General features: G+C 37.4%; 1 pseudogene across 2 annotated transcripts; it reads left to right on the top strand.

Moving 5' to 3' along the window:
• The first annotated feature begins 7,119 nt into the window (after positions 1–7,119).
• Positions 7,120–9,636, top strand: LOC149165067 (nuclear transcription factor Y subunit B-3 pseudogene; annotated as a pseudogene). 2 transcript variants are annotated; one of them, XR_016260721.1, is made up of 3 exons: positions 7,120–8,418; positions 8,894–8,996; positions 9,125–9,636. The product of XR_016260721.1 is annotated as a nuclear transcription factor Y subunit B-3 pseudogene, transcript variant X2 (transcript). The 2 variants fall into 2 exon arrangements; XR_016260720.1 differs by having other exon boundaries at positions 8,894–9,636.
• Positions 9,637–15,709: the final 6,073 nt, after the last annotated feature.

Below are 15,709 nucleotides of genomic sequence, written 5' to 3'. Positions count from 1 at the left end.
GATGCAGAGCCCAATGCCACTGTGGCCATTGCGAAGGTCCATAAGAATGAGTGCGAAGATCCAGAGGAGGGGGAGCATCTTTTCCACTCACAAATGTGGGTGAAGGGTTCGTCGTTGCAATTCATTGTTGACAACGGGAGCTAAAAGAACCTCATTTTAGCATAGGTCGTGAAGTGGTTGGGCCCACCGACCACACCACACCCGCAGCCGTATAACATCGGGTGGCTTCACCAAGGGTGAGATCTCCGAGTCCGCTAGCAATGTCGCCTTCCCTACAACATCAAGCCCTTCATAGATGAGGTATTGTGTGATGTTGCACCTTTTGATGTTTGGTGATGTATTATTAGGCCAACCATACTTGTGGAAACGACATGATGTGTATCAGTCAAGGCCTCGCACTATTATTATTTATTTGGGTAATTCCTTATACAAGATATTAGAGGTAGCCCCACCTACCACCACCTCTTTGATCTCTGCTAAGAAATGCAACGAGATCATCTCCCATACTAGGAAATTCATTTTCTGTTTGGTTTGCTCCCAAAGTAAGAGGAAGATCGTCGCCACATACATGACCCCGTGAAGGGTTCCTCTATGCAGCAACAATAGCATATGGATACAGTCATGAAAGAATACAGGAACATCTTCTCCTCACCCACAGGGGTACCGTTGCACTACCAGGTCAAGCATTCATTCGATCTGACTCCTAGAGCACCTTTACCCAACGGGTCGATATATCGCCGCTCCATTCTGGAAAATGCCAAGTACAAGCAACGACATGATCATCATCAGGTACCACATAAGTTTCAAGTGGGTGACAAAGTCTGGTTGCATCTGTAGAAAGAATGCCTTACAAGAGCCCATCAGAAGCTCAGACCACTTCAATATGGTCCTTACACCATTACCAATGCCGTGGGAAACAATGCTTTGGAGCATAACATCCCCCATTCCTTCATTTGCACCAAGTGTTCAATATGGATCGCCCTCGACCATGCTTCCCACCATTACTAGACACATCAAATGTTGTAGAACAGCTCACCAGGGACCAAGTTCAACAAAAGTTTCCTCATCTCATGGAAGAACTCAACGCAATGGGGACCATTGCTTCCTAAGGGGGGAGGAATGATCCAGGTGGATGTTGGTGGCCACCCATCTATCCCACTTGGACCCCCACAATTGTCTCTTTTAGTTTTTCAGTTTCCTTATTTGTAGCACAATTTACTATTTTTGGCAGTTTTTCAAGTCTTGAACTTTCAGAGCCGTTTTGAGGCCCTAAACGACGTTTTTTTCGGAAAACTAGGAGAAACATGGGTCCATGGATTGATGTTACTCATCCCAAAGTTGTATTCCTCGAATAGATATTTCTAACGAGGTATTGTGCACATCAAACGGAGATCGTATGCCAAAGTTACGACCCCGAGAAGTTGATGTACCAATTTACCCAAAACAGGGCCCATAGTTTGGCACTTCATCTCCTAGGGTTAGGTTTTTGGATGTTTAGGGTTTTCCATTGTTTCTCAACAATAAATAGGCCTTCGAGCCTTATTGTAAGACAGTTCAGAGGCATGTAGCCGTCACATCTCTCCTCAAAGATAAGCTACCATCGCCCGAGCTAGTTTATTTCCATTTCTTTTTGTAAGCATATTTCAGTATTTTACATTAATGAAGTATTATTTTTGCGCATCTCTGTATTTATGGTTATCTCTATAAATTGTTGCATTCTTGTTTAAATCCGGGTCATTTCCTTAGCCATAATAAACCAAATGAACACCCACACTAGGATGTTTTTCCCAACACTCATCTTGGAATCATGTCCCATGACCTTCGTTATTATTTTGCCTTTATTAACTTTATTACATGGAATTTTGACCAGGGTTGTTACAATTCTATTGTTTTCTCCTTGTAAAAATCGTCTAGTATTTTGTCAACCCACTCATGCAAATTTGATCTCTTGTCATTGGTCAATTTAATATAAACCAACCATCAAATTTAGTTTGTTACATTAGGCGGTTGGTTGATATATTACTTTATTTTGATGGGGAATAATTCAATATACTTCTCATGTGCCTCAGTGTAGAAGTGTGCCCTGGCTTCTACAATGGGTAGTTGATTTCTCCTTACAAGATTTTTTAGGTAATTACTAATCTTTCTCTCCCACCACTTTTGCATCTCTTCTAGAGTTAGCATTTATACGATTATATTGTATAGACTCAAGTCCAAAACTATCGACAACAAAACCAATGTTGTACTGTAGTAAAAAGTATGCATTAGTTACTAGTAGAGTGGAACATAATATCAACTTAAAGAGTAATATGCATCACACATAAGAGACAAAGAGACACAAAAATAGAATAGAACTAGCCAAAGCACACTTGTATTAGATATATCTCTTGACAAACAACCCTCTCTCTTCATGGAGTCAAGTACATACATATTTATATCCTTGCAGGCAGTTGCCATAGTTTAACTATATCAATTAACTTATTAATTGTCTTGGTCGGTTGACTCAACAAAGGAGTTGAATGACTTGCAATACATCTATAGTATGTCAACTCAATTGGGCTAATCAACTTAGTCGACTAGGTCGTCCAACACCTACTAATGAAAACGAGCCTACAAGTCAATTCCTCCATTTTTTCTCCACTCTAAAATCATCAAGATGGATGACAAATAATCTAATAACCCAATCCATATTAGTTATAATCTATTGAGTTTATCCACAATAACAACATTTATCTAATTTTAAACTTATTGCTTCTTAATGAAGTGAATGATAAAAATAGCCTGAAATATAAATATTTATGCTCCTAAAATAGAAATATTTGCACCATAATGAAGTTGTTGCACATTTTCAAATTATTAAAATGTTAAGTGAGATAATATCCAAACCATTACAATGCTAAATGGGATAATACAATTCTCGAGGATATTAGATTAATGCTTAGTGTTTAGGAAGCATAAATTTCCTGTGTATTTTATTGTTATGATATTTTTTCATTTTATATAAAATATTTATTAAATGACACAAATAACTTTATTTGTTCATTTGTTAAGATCTCAAACCTTGTAATTTGTTAGGCAAAGTTTCAATTTAAGCATAGTTGTTGATACAGTTCAATATTTAGAGTATCATAGGGAAATAATATATTGACTTTGAGGGATGATAATGCTTCTTACTTTATATTGTGCCATGGAGAATGTTGGTAAAGTTGGAGTGCTCGAATTGTTATTATAATTTTTTTTGTTATAGATTTTGTGCAAAGTAGATTGTTGTAATTTCAAAAAAGTCAAATCAATTTGCATATGTCCATAAAATTCTCAATGTTGTAGTTTGTTAGGTGAACTAAACTTTTAAAGATTCCAAAACTGCAATGCAAACATATTTGTTGATGATGTTGAATGTTAAATGCTTAAAATATTATGCTAAAAAGAATATGAGCCTCTAGGTATGATGATCTTTCCTACCCATACTGTGTAATGGAGAATGTTGGTGAAGTTGGAGTTATAGGGTTTAGACTTTAACTAATGTCAGGAATTGAGAATTGAAAATGTTAATAAACAATGTACCACATAATTTGTTACATTTAAAAAAAATCAAATCAATTTGAATCTAACTCAATGTTGAATGATAGGGACAAGTACTAACTCAAAACATTGAACACTTTGATAGTGGTGGTTCACTATAACTCTTACCTTTTGTATTGTTTTTAAAATTATATACTATAAAATATTCAATTAGATACTTTGTTTTTTCAAAAAATTCAAAAATATTCAAATTCCTAAGATATTGCTAAATAAAATTTTCATACACCTAATTTTAAAAAGGTTGAAAAACTAAATGTTTAAGATAATTAAAATAAACTTCCATAATTACACCAAAATCATTATCTTCATCATTTTCTCCCTCATCAAAGTGAACCGACCATTATTTCTAAATATTAAAGATACATCTTGCAACAAATCTAATAAAATTGAAAACAATGATCAATCCAATATAAATTAAAACTTAAATCTTATATATTAAAAAAATTTCCTTAACATAACAAAGTTGTTATCATCAAAATGTATATTACACTAGTCCATATTTCATGAAAATGGGGCATTAAAACTCTTTTTATTTTACACTTTTTATAAATAAAAACCCAAACTATATTAATTTCATGAAAAAATACAATCATTAAGATATAATATTTGTGTTTCTATCTCCTTGAGATGAGGTTAAATTACAATAGGGGATTGTACCAAATATGACAACATTGATTGGGTTGATTCAAAAGTAATGAATTATTGAACAATATTATTTGTGTTAGATAACATTGTAGGTGGAAGTACAATTAAGGGTGAAACCATCTTTTTCCTTTTAAAGTATGAAGTAAAATTGTTTCAGTTGGTTAATTTCAATTTAATTTATCTTTGATTATTAATGTTATGCTATTAAACTAGCAATCCATGAAGTCATTTAGTATCAATGGAAGCCTATTCATGCATCTTAAGATGAACTATTGGAATTTACACTAAACATGCTTAAGAAACTATTAACACACAATGTGACTTTCTTGATATTTTATGATCTTTACCTTAACTCCACTATCATTTTCCTTAACATAAAATAAATTTATATTTCAACTTCATGTGATACTCTTAAGCTAAAAAAAATATACTATATATACTCTAACAATCTCTATGCTTAGAATGGAAACATAAGCAAATTTGCTACAATTTATTGAGTTTATCGATAATAAGCAAATTTAACTAATATAAAAGTCTATGCTTCATGGTGAAGTGAATCATCAACATTGAGCAATGTAATGTGTCCTAAAATAGAAATATTTGTACCATAATGAAGTTGTTGCACATTTCCAAACCTTACAATGTTAAGTAAGACTATCCAAATTGTTAAAAAGTTAAGTGAAATAATACCTTTGTTGAGCATATTAGATTATTGATGAACATTTAGAAGTATAAATCTCTTTTGTTGTTATGATCTTTTGTTTTATTTTATTGTATATAAATTGTTTATTAGCATCCATTTTTAAATGTTTACATGACAAAAATAATTTCATTTGTTTATTAGTTAAGATTTCAAATGTTGTAATTTGTTAGACAAAGTTGCAATGGAAGAATAGTTGTTGATGGACATTTACAGTATGATAGGAAAATAACATATTGACTCCGAGGGATGACAATCTTCCTACTCCTCCTACTTTATATTGTGAAATGGAGAATGTTGGTAAAGTTGGAATCCTAGGCTTTGATTGTCACTATAATTAGAATATGTAATTTTTTTTTTTTATCATAAACATTATGGAAAGTAAGTTGTTGTAATTTCAAAAAAAGTCAAATCAATTTCCATGATCCATTTTTAAATGTTTTGGATGCCAAAATAAATTCATTGTTATGTGACATCTTTAAGTTAACTAATTTTTTCAAGGTTTCAAAGTTGCAATGCAAACATAATTGTTGATGATGTTGAATGTTTAAAATATTATGTTAAAAGAATATATTGGGCTCTATGGATGATAATCCTTCTTACCTATTATGCAATGGAGAATGTTGGTGAAATTAGAATCATAGGTTTAGACTTTAACTAACATCGTGAATTGAAAATTGTAATTTTTTTATATATAATATATTATATAATTTTTAATAATTTCACTATAAATCAAATCACTTTGAATCTAAATTAATACGTGACACAGACAAGCACTCACTCAAAATAATGAACAATTTGGTAGTGGTAGTTCACTATGACACCAATCTTTTATATTATTTTCAATTATATGCAACATTGTATGACACCAATCCTTTATATTATTTTTAATTATATGCAACATCTTATCAAAAAAAATCAAATTCCTGAAATATAGTTGAATAAAAAACTTTAATTCACCCAATTAAATAATAAAAAATATTTAAAAATTAAAATTACACTCAAAATAATTATAACAAATTCCCATCAATCCAAAGCTACCAAAACCACTACCTTCAAGTTTCTTCATGCTTTCCTTTCCACACCAAAGTGAACATCACAATCATCCCCCGAGTCAAACAAAACATCATATGACATTTTCCACATTTTATTTTAAAATAATAATCTCTCTGCCACCCAAGTGGCCAACCCAGTTGGTTTTCCACTCCACCGCCACACGAGGGACACGTGGATGCCTCCATCACCTTAAAATCGGCGGGGCGGGTAGGATGAGGTCGACGGAATTAGTGCGTCCTCCACGTGACACGTGTCGATGCGATTTGGTTTGTCGTCGTTACGGGTACCACGTGTCAAAAGGAGGTGGTGCCGACGCGGGATCCAAGTTCAGATTACTCCCTAAATACGTACAACCCCGACTTTAGTGCCGCCGGAAATTAACGGGTAACAGTGTCGCCAAAAGGAGAGCGGAAAGCCGCGTCGGGAATTTTCGCCGAAGAAATCTGTCGCTGTTTCGCAGAGCTCGTCATGCTGGTGGATAATTTGAGGCGCGCGAAATTACCAGAAGATTAAATTTGGGATGTTTTGGGGGTTGAAATTAGGTCAAATTCGTTCTTGCTTTTAGAAAATTGGGGAACCTGTCATGTAATTTCGGTGAAAAATAAGGTTTGTGCCACCAAATTTGACATTCTTTTCCCTGTGTTTCTTTTTTTAATTGTCAAATTTGATTAAACAAAACTCTATTTAGATCTTTAAATGATCAAAATTCTCATCAATTGAGTTTGAATTATAGCAACTTGAAAATTTCTTTAATCAAATTTAATTATGAAATTGACAATTCAATGCTATTAACCCTCTGTCTATGCTTTTCTGATTTCCATTTTCAACCCAATTGATTGCAAAATTTAATTATAATTTGTTTTTTTCTGAACTGTTAAATCTAACTCCATCACTTCAATGAACAATTTCACAATCTATCTACATGCTTTGCTGATTTCCAATTTCAATCCAATTGATTGGATAATTTTTTAATTGTAATTTGTTTTTTCTAAACTGTTAAATCAACTCTGCCATTAAAATGGACAATTTCAGTGAAAAGTGGATTACCAAATCGGAAAAAGAACTAAATTATTTGACGCTTTATCCTAATCCAACGGGAATCTATTTGGTCGCTGGTCTCCGGCGTATAACGTCTTCTGTGACGCCACCTGGCGCCTGCTCTCGATTCCAGAATTCTATCCGGTTGGGGATTTAAATTAAGGTGATTGTTCGTTACAGACGTTCTGTGGACACCGAGTGAGTCTCCGAGCCTTGGAATTTGGCACCATCTCGTCCCGCAGCCATTTCAGTTCGATCTCCCGCCGTCACAAAGAATTATCCCCAATTCTCCAGCTGTCCTTGCCGTGTCTGCACGCGACAGCTCTGCCCGGGCTTTGGTCTGTGGAATTTCATGCCAATTTATCACCTATAAACTCCACCCGCACCTGCCCACAAACCCCACAAGTCACACCCTTCTTCGTCTTCTTTGAAATCTCAGATGGGTTCTGCCAATTAGCTCGGATCCCTGCCTCTTCAGTTTGTTTTGTGAGCACACACGAGGCCAGGACCCGGGTATCAACGATTCCCGTCAACTGACGTAACCCATGGCGACCACTCGGCATCAGCGCAGTCCCGATAGCAGCCCGCGCTCGGAGGATGAATCAGGAGCGCACACGTACAGCAACCAGGATGGTTCCGTGAAGGAACAGGATCGATTTCTGCCCATTGCTAATGTGAGCAGAATCATGAAGAAAGCCCTTCCAGCCAATGCCAAGATATCGAAAGATGCCAAGGAGACGGTGCAGGAATGCGTTTCAGAGTTCATCAGTTTCATCACTGGGGAAGCCTCTGACAAGTGTCAGAGGGAGAAGAGGAAGACCATCAATGGGGACGACCTGCTGTGGGCAATGGGAACTCTAGGGTTTGAAAACTATGTAGAGCCCCTCAAGGTCTACCTGCAAAAGTACAGAGAATTGGAAGGTGAAAAGACATCAATGGCCAAACAGAGTGGCGATCAGTCTCCTTCCAAGGATGCATCTAGTGGCAGTACTGTTAATGGGTCTACTGCAGGCAATCCCAGTATAAGCCCTGGCAGCTCTGTTAAATATAGCGGTGGCTACTATCCACAGCCCTATGGGAGCCAAGCTGCACAGATGTATGGACAGCATCAGATGGTAGCTCCTTATCAGATGCATATCAACACTGGCAAAGCTGGTGGTGCAGGGGCTGCTAACAGTGGAGATCATCATCCTAGAGGGCAGTGGTAGAAGTAGAAGAATAGACACTGATTTTCCTGTTTATTGTATAGTGAGTGGTTGTTGCAGAGTTCTGGATGTGTATTGGGATGGAGTTACGAAAAGAAAAATTTTGCTTTCGTTTTCTCTGATTCTTCGCCTAAGTAATCAGAATACATGGGCTTCTCATGAGGGGTTCATGGGCATTTAGCGTAAATTGAGGTGAGGGCTGTATTTTTCTGTCAACTTTAAATTTCAAAATCCTGTACAGTGCAATTTGGCTGCCTTTGGTTTTTTAAGCAAGTAGTTGCTCTCCTGTGAAATGGGCACAACTCAATTATTCGGTTATTGTATATACTGTTTTTAGATTTGTTCTTTGTAAGCGTTTTGAGCATCTCTCTGGATCGTATAACTGTCCCTGAACGGCTGTAATGCTATAGTTATCAGAGTATGATGATGGAATTGAAGGTCATCATCTTGTATGCATAAGATGATAGTTTAAACATAAGCTTTGCACCCTCCCATTGGGTATTCAGTTCAGTTTTCTGTCCTCTTGGTTGGTTTAGCGAAATAATCAATCAGGCTACAGGAATTCGGCAAATCATTATAATTCGCTGTCATTTGATTCGTCTGGGCTTCAGGATCTTCTTTTTTCATCTCTCGTGTCTATCTGCGCTAAATTTCTGTGCTCTTGCAGATCTGTCTTCCTTCATGTTTACTGACAAAATAGTTTTGGCTTAGTAGCGAACAAGTACCGGCCACCTCAGCACATTAAGAGATTATCTTTTTCTAAGAATCAGGTAGAACCCAACTGAACGGGAGAATGTATCCTTCCAGGGCATGGTCCTTTTGGTTTTCAAGATTAAAATACTGAATCTGCTGTTTGCTGCTCTTCAATCTTTTACATTCTATGTTTGCTTATATCCAGGCTAGCTACTGCTGGAATTCTCGTGCCTGGGTGCCTACCATCAGCTACTGAGTATTGTTGTAACTTGTAATTGTACATAATGATGCTTAATGGATTTATTGTGTAATGGTACCTAGTGGTGCCTATTCAATATTTCATCTTTTGCTAATATCATTCTGGGAGGGCAGTAGTAGTTATCCAGGCTAGCTATCGTTGGAATTCTTGTGCCTGGGTGCCTACTATCAGCTACTGAATATTGTTTTAACTGTACATGATGATGCTTAGTGGATTTGTTGTTGTAATCGCACCCAGTTGTGCCTATTGAATATTAAATGCTTGCTAATGTCGTGCTGGGAGGTTACCTAGGTTAGTTACAGTTGGAATTTTTGTGTCTGGGTGCCCACTCTTTTTTCCGATGTCTGGGTGCATACTATCAGTTACTGAATATTATTGTAATTCATGTTGTGATGCTTAACGGATTTATTGTTATAATAGCACCTAGTGGCACCTACTGATTATTTTGTGTTTGCTAATATCGTGCCTGGAGGACAACAGTGTTTATCCAGGCTAGCTACTGTTGGAAAGTTTGTGCCTGGGAGCCTACTATCAGCTACCGAATATTGTTGTAACTGTACCTAGTGTTGTCTGGTGGATTCATTGTTGTAATCACGCTTACTGGTGCATTTCAAATAAATCTTACCTTTGCAACAACATTCCAGTATCCTACAGTTGTAGGAATCAGGAAGAATACGGGCTCCTAACTGGCAAAGTAAAAACCCATTAGACTTTTTCCTATCATGTGAAGGGCAATATTCGTAGAATCCCCCAGATTTGATAGTTTGTTTGATTAATTCTGCTGGTAGTGCAGAGAATTTCTGCCTTGGAAACTCAGCAAGGGTGGAAGAACCTGAACATTTCTGGACTTGCGTGCTTTGTATCATCAATTTTTGTTTGTTTGTTTCAGAAATGAGTATTTTTAAAGTCCGTTAAAGAGTTCTTTTAATGTAGCATCTAGGCATTTCTTTTTGTCATAAGCTGATTGGAAAGTAGAATAAGTGCGGGAAATGATTTTGTCCATAGTTTGTAGCTTGCTGTATTCATACTTTATCATTCTATATACACATCTTTTTGGGGCTATTTCCTGACTGATGTTATTGAGTATATCTTTTTTCCTTATGGGTCAGTAATTTGTTCAATATGAATGAAGTGGGTTAGTGGTTGTTGTCTGACACTTGCTACTTGAGTATGTCATCTTTGTGTTCAGAAACATTACTTTTACGAATAACAGAACGATGCCCGATGCATGTGTTAGGAAAGGATAAAATGTGAGCTCTTATTATGTTTGGCAATATTGGGTTTAGTATGTTGGTTTCCATTTTGATATAGGTATGTCTCTGAAATTTATGCATTTTTTATTGTGTAAGATCATAATGGTTCCATTTAGTCTACTGCTTGTGATCCCTAGGCCATAAGTTAATGTATAAGCATCCTCCGAATGTGTACTCATACCAGCGGAATCTTGTTATAACTGTAATAGAAAGAACTTTCAATATGCATGCACATATATTATATATATCTCTTTCTTTGTGTATACATTACTGTCCCTATAATTTATTGTTTCTTACTATTTTAATCAAGTGTTTTTGGAGGATCCACTGTGAACTGTTTTTGGCATGCCCAAAATGTGTGCCAGGCAAATCCTTGATGTTTCCTTGGCAGAGTGAAATCCAGATTCGTTTCCATTCTGCAGAAAGTCGGATCTTTGGATCTAACCCATGTGGATACAGTAATTTAGTTTCTCTTGAAAATCTCCTGTTCAGAAGTCTTGCAAGGTGCAGCAAGCACAAATTCAACAGCAAAGTGATAGCCTATTGCCTCAAAAACAGGTGGGTTATGACAATTAAGTTTGTCTCTGTTTCTTAATCAATGCCAAGATTCCACCAAGGTATGGTATGTTTTCTTATTCAATGCCCTGTTCTGCTTTGGCTTCTTCTAGTTCAATTCAGAGGACGTTGTACCTGGGCTCAACCAAGCTTATGCCCTTCTTGGACAGGAATTCTCAGATCATTCGCTGGAGTCAAAGGGGTTGGAGTCTTGGACTGAGTCTACCACCATGTAGATGCAGTCCTTCCCTTGCGCTTTGGGTAACCCTGTGATGAAATCCATCGAGATGTATCATGTGTAGCCTTCAAAATCTTTTCCCTGAGTGTAGATTTTGGAACCAGGAATATCTTGTCTTTATAATAAATGACTCCATCAATTATTTTGTACCTGTCATCCTGGATGATCTCGTCGATTAGTGTGCAGGCAAACTAGTTCTCGACATACTCTGCTGCAAGGTGTGCCTTCGAACCTTTTGTGAGTTCCATGAAGGCACATGTTGTTGGTTTCCTGGAAAGTGCATCAGTGACAACATTCTTCTTTCCCTTCACATACTCAATATCAAAGTCATAAGCTTGGATCTTGCTTGTCCATCTCTGTTGTCGCTTGTTAAGATCCTTTTGCCCCAAGAAATGAAGTTGGTTGTTGTGGTTTGTCCTGACTATGAACCTGTTTCCAACCAAATATTGTCTGAACTTTGCCAAAGCATGCATGATAGCCAACATCCTCTTGTCATATATGGAGTAAAACTTCCTCATGTCCGGAAGCTTTTGACTTTTGAATGTGATAGGGTGACCCTTTTGCATTAAGACAACCCTTATTCCTTCTCTTGACGCATCACACTCCAATATGAATGGTTGACCAAAGTCGGGAAGAGCCAACACTGGACATGAGCTCATTGATTCTTTGAACTTGTTAAACATCTTGTCAGATTCTTTTGTTCACCTGAATGCCCCCTCTTTGGTTAAGTCTGTCAAAGGTGCACTTAACTGAGAGAAACCTTTAATGAACCGTTGATAGTAGTTGCAGATCCCGAGGAACCCACATAATTTTTGTTAGGGTTTTAGGTGTGGGCTAGTCCAATATTGCCTGAATTTTCTCTTGATGAACATGTACTCCCTTTGTGCTGATTATGTGTCTTAAATAAAGAATCTTCGTCAACCCAAAATCGCATTTTGACACTTTGGCATAAGGAGACTGCACCTGCATAATGCTCGAAATTGTATCCAATTGCCTTAGATGATCATCCCATGTTTTGTTGTAAATGAGAAGGTCATCAAAGAACACTAATAAAAACTTCATTAGTTTCTTGTTGAAGATATTGTTCATATAGGATTGGAAAGTAGCGGGGGCATTGGTTAGCTCAAACGACATGACTAAAAATTCGAAATGTCCATAATGACATCAAAATGTTGTTTTTGGCATGTCTTCTTCTCGAACTCGAATTTGATGATACCTTGCTCGTAAATCAATTTTTGAAAAGTAAACTGCCCTGTGAAGTTCGTCCAATAATTCATTGATCCTAGGGATAGGGTACCTGTTTTTGATAGTTTTCTCGCTGAGCGCTCGGTAATCAATGCACATTCTCCACGTGCCATCCTCCTTCTTCACCAAGACCACAAATGAGGCGAATGAACTTGAGCTAGATTTGAATGGTGGTATCATGGTTTAGTAACATGCCCCAATGTTACTAAACCATGATACCACCTTTCATGCACTTCCCCTTCTAGATGCAATGTGGCAAATTGGATCGTGTCTGCTTCTAGCATAGGGTTGAACTTGAAGTGGGTGTCCAATTTTTGCACCCAAGCTCTTGCTGTACATTTAGATGATCCATTAAATGAGGGAAGGGAAAATTTACTCACCTTGCATATTAGTTTGGAATTAGGTTGTCCCCTAGGTTTGTTTTTGAATCTGAAATTACTGTATTCATTGAAGGTCATAGTAACTCGCGTGTTTTCTTCTACCGCTACATATTCCCGAAAATAACCATCCAACAGTTTAGTTCAACAACTTCTTGGTTTACTTGTTTTTGATAGTTTTCTTGTTGAGTGCTCGGTAATCAATGCACATTCTCCACGTGCCATCCTTCTTCTTCACCAAGACCACAAATGAGGCGAATGGACTTGAGCTAGATTTGAATGGTGGTATCATGGTTTAGTAACGTGCCCCAATGTTACTAAACCATGATACCACCTTTCATGCACTTGCCCTTCTAGATGCAATGTGGCAAATTGGATTGTGTCTACTTCTAGCATAGGGTTGACCCTGAAGTAGGTGTCCAATTTTGCACCCAAGCTCTTGCTGTACATTTAGATGATCCATCAAATGAGGAAAGGGAAAGTTTACTCACCTTGCATATTAGTTTGGAATTAGGTTGTCCCCTAGGTTTGTTTCTGAATCTGAAATTATTGTATTCATTGAAGGTCATGGTAACTCACGTGTTTTCTTCTAGCGCTACATATTCTCGAAAATAACCATCCAACAATCTAGTTCAACAACTTCTTGGTTTGCTGTGACTTGATTATTCGTGAATCGAGGAAGCAATGGTCGATGACTCCTTTTGGTTTCCCTGGTGTTAGGAGGACCAAGTTTATGATTTCCACTCCCTTTCATGTTAGTTTTGCTGTTGCAAGAAACATTTTCATTACCTATGAGATGAGTCATTAGTTGAGCAAGTAGTTGTTGACCTTGGGCCATGGTGTGCATTAAATTTGAGATTTTTGTCTATCCATGTATCAGTACATGTAATAGATCTTTGGTGTCTGGATCTCCACGTTTCTCCTTACTCTTCATTGCTTCCCTACAATTACCTTTATTCTTCTTGACTGTAACGTTACTCGATCTCCCAGAAACATGCACCAAACTCACATGCTAGTAGGATTCCAGTGCTTTGATATCATTGTAATAAGCTAGGGTTTCGTAGGACTTTAACAAATTTTCTTCCAGTACATAAATTAATTCAACATCAGTAACATCCTCTGCTATAAATAGTGCCAATTGTTATAATAAACTGAAACAGAGCAATAAGTTTTTCACAACAATTAATCTTTCAGTGCAATAGAGCTTGAGTGGGCCTAATGGTTAAGAGCATGTGTTTCCTCTTGAGAGGTCACAGGTTCAAAACCAGAGGGGGTAGAGTATGTATGCCTTAGTAGGCTTAGCATTCAAATCACTGTGCAGAGGTGCAACAAAACACAAAATTACAATGCATTCCATGTTCAGTAACCTGAAACGATTTGTCTAATCCTTGATCAAGGATGATATCCCTTCTAACTACTAGCGAAAACTGGACTAAAATGATCGATTCTATCTCAAACCCTATTCAGTTATCCACCTCAATTCTCAGCGATTTCTCCCTTACACAATTCAAGGATTCATTCTATCTCAGAAACCCTATTGTAGAAGATCGACAACTGCCACAGTGTGGGGTCCGCTCTGTCTAGAACTCCACAAATTAACCACAGGGAAAGTCACTTTGGTCAGGATTGAATTGTCTCATGCTTGAAGTGTAATCTCTTGTTCTCAAAAGCGGCTAACCATGAGCTCGCAGTATGCAATAAATAGGTGAACGTCGGATGACTAATACCAGACGTCGATAATTAAACTTTGACAGAGCTGTGCATGACCTCCCTCACTTAGAGAAATTTTCTCCGTTTCAGCATTAATCGCGTGCCAGATAAGACACGAGGCAATTTCATTGGTTTTATGTGCGTCCTTGTGCCCGCCAGGAAGAGATGGTATTCACTTCGTTTCAAAAGATCTTCGCTACCATTCAAAAGCCCAAGAAGAAGAAACTCACTATCCTATTGTCGATTCTTGTTTCCAAAACAGAGAGATTGACCTAACAAACTTTTTGCTCCTCTTTGCAAGAATTCTTGTGACATGGGAAAAAGAGTTTTTATTTTTAATTTTTCAGAATGTACCAGAATATCACCCAAGAATATTTTGTTGCTTCAGACCAGAAACCCTTGTTCATAAATCAGAGAGAAAAGAGAGAATTGGTCAACTAGGGTGGAATCTTTTACCACCGAAATTGACAGGAGAGAGAGTGGAGTCTTAAATCCTTCAAAGCAAAATCTCAAGAAACCAATAAGATGATCCACACTTGATGCCCAAAATGAATCCAATCCTCCTTTATTTATAGGCTTCCTTTGAGGAGTTTCATCTTCATTAATGGTTGAGAAAATCTTACTCAAAACCCTAATTCAGGTTTTTGAGCCCCAACTGCCCTAAAACTTGTCCAACAATAGGTATTTTTGGGGTTTTCTCCTTTTTAGTTGGACTATAGCCTATGGGTATGGATAGGCTAATGAGTCCTATTTGTCCTCAATTTGTTGAGGACATTACATATGGGCCACTGAGGTAACAAGCAACCTGTACCATTGCATTCAGTGATGATATACAACTAGGTCTCCTTGCCGGGAGAATGATTTGAAGAATGGGCTTATCTCTACCTTTGCGTATCTTGGTTAGCATTTGGTGAAAACATTTAGCCAAAGGGGCTTTCCAATCCCCTTTTTCTGCCATGTGGGGATGGGAGGGGAGTGGGGACGCTTCTCTGTAGCACTAGCTTGAGACAAGAGTTTGGTTAGCAAGCTAATCAGCCACCTAATTGGCAGAACTTTGAACATGCTCAAATCAGCAGCAGCAACGAAGACTTTCAATGGCTGGTTTGTTCCACTTGACCTTGCTAGCCATCTCCCATAAGGGGTGACCCACTAT

This window comes from Pinus tabuliformis, chromosome 5_1, assembly GCF_031772625.1.
Source record: "Pinus tabuliformis cultivar Carrire ecotype Pingquan chromosome 5_1, CPIR1, whole genome shotgun sequence".
NCBI lineage: Eukaryota > Viridiplantae > Streptophyta > Pinopsida > Pinales > Pinaceae > Pinus > Pinus tabuliformis.
The sequence above is the reverse complement of the archived record's forward strand: the minus strand, read 5'-3'. Positions and strand labels throughout refer to the sequence as shown.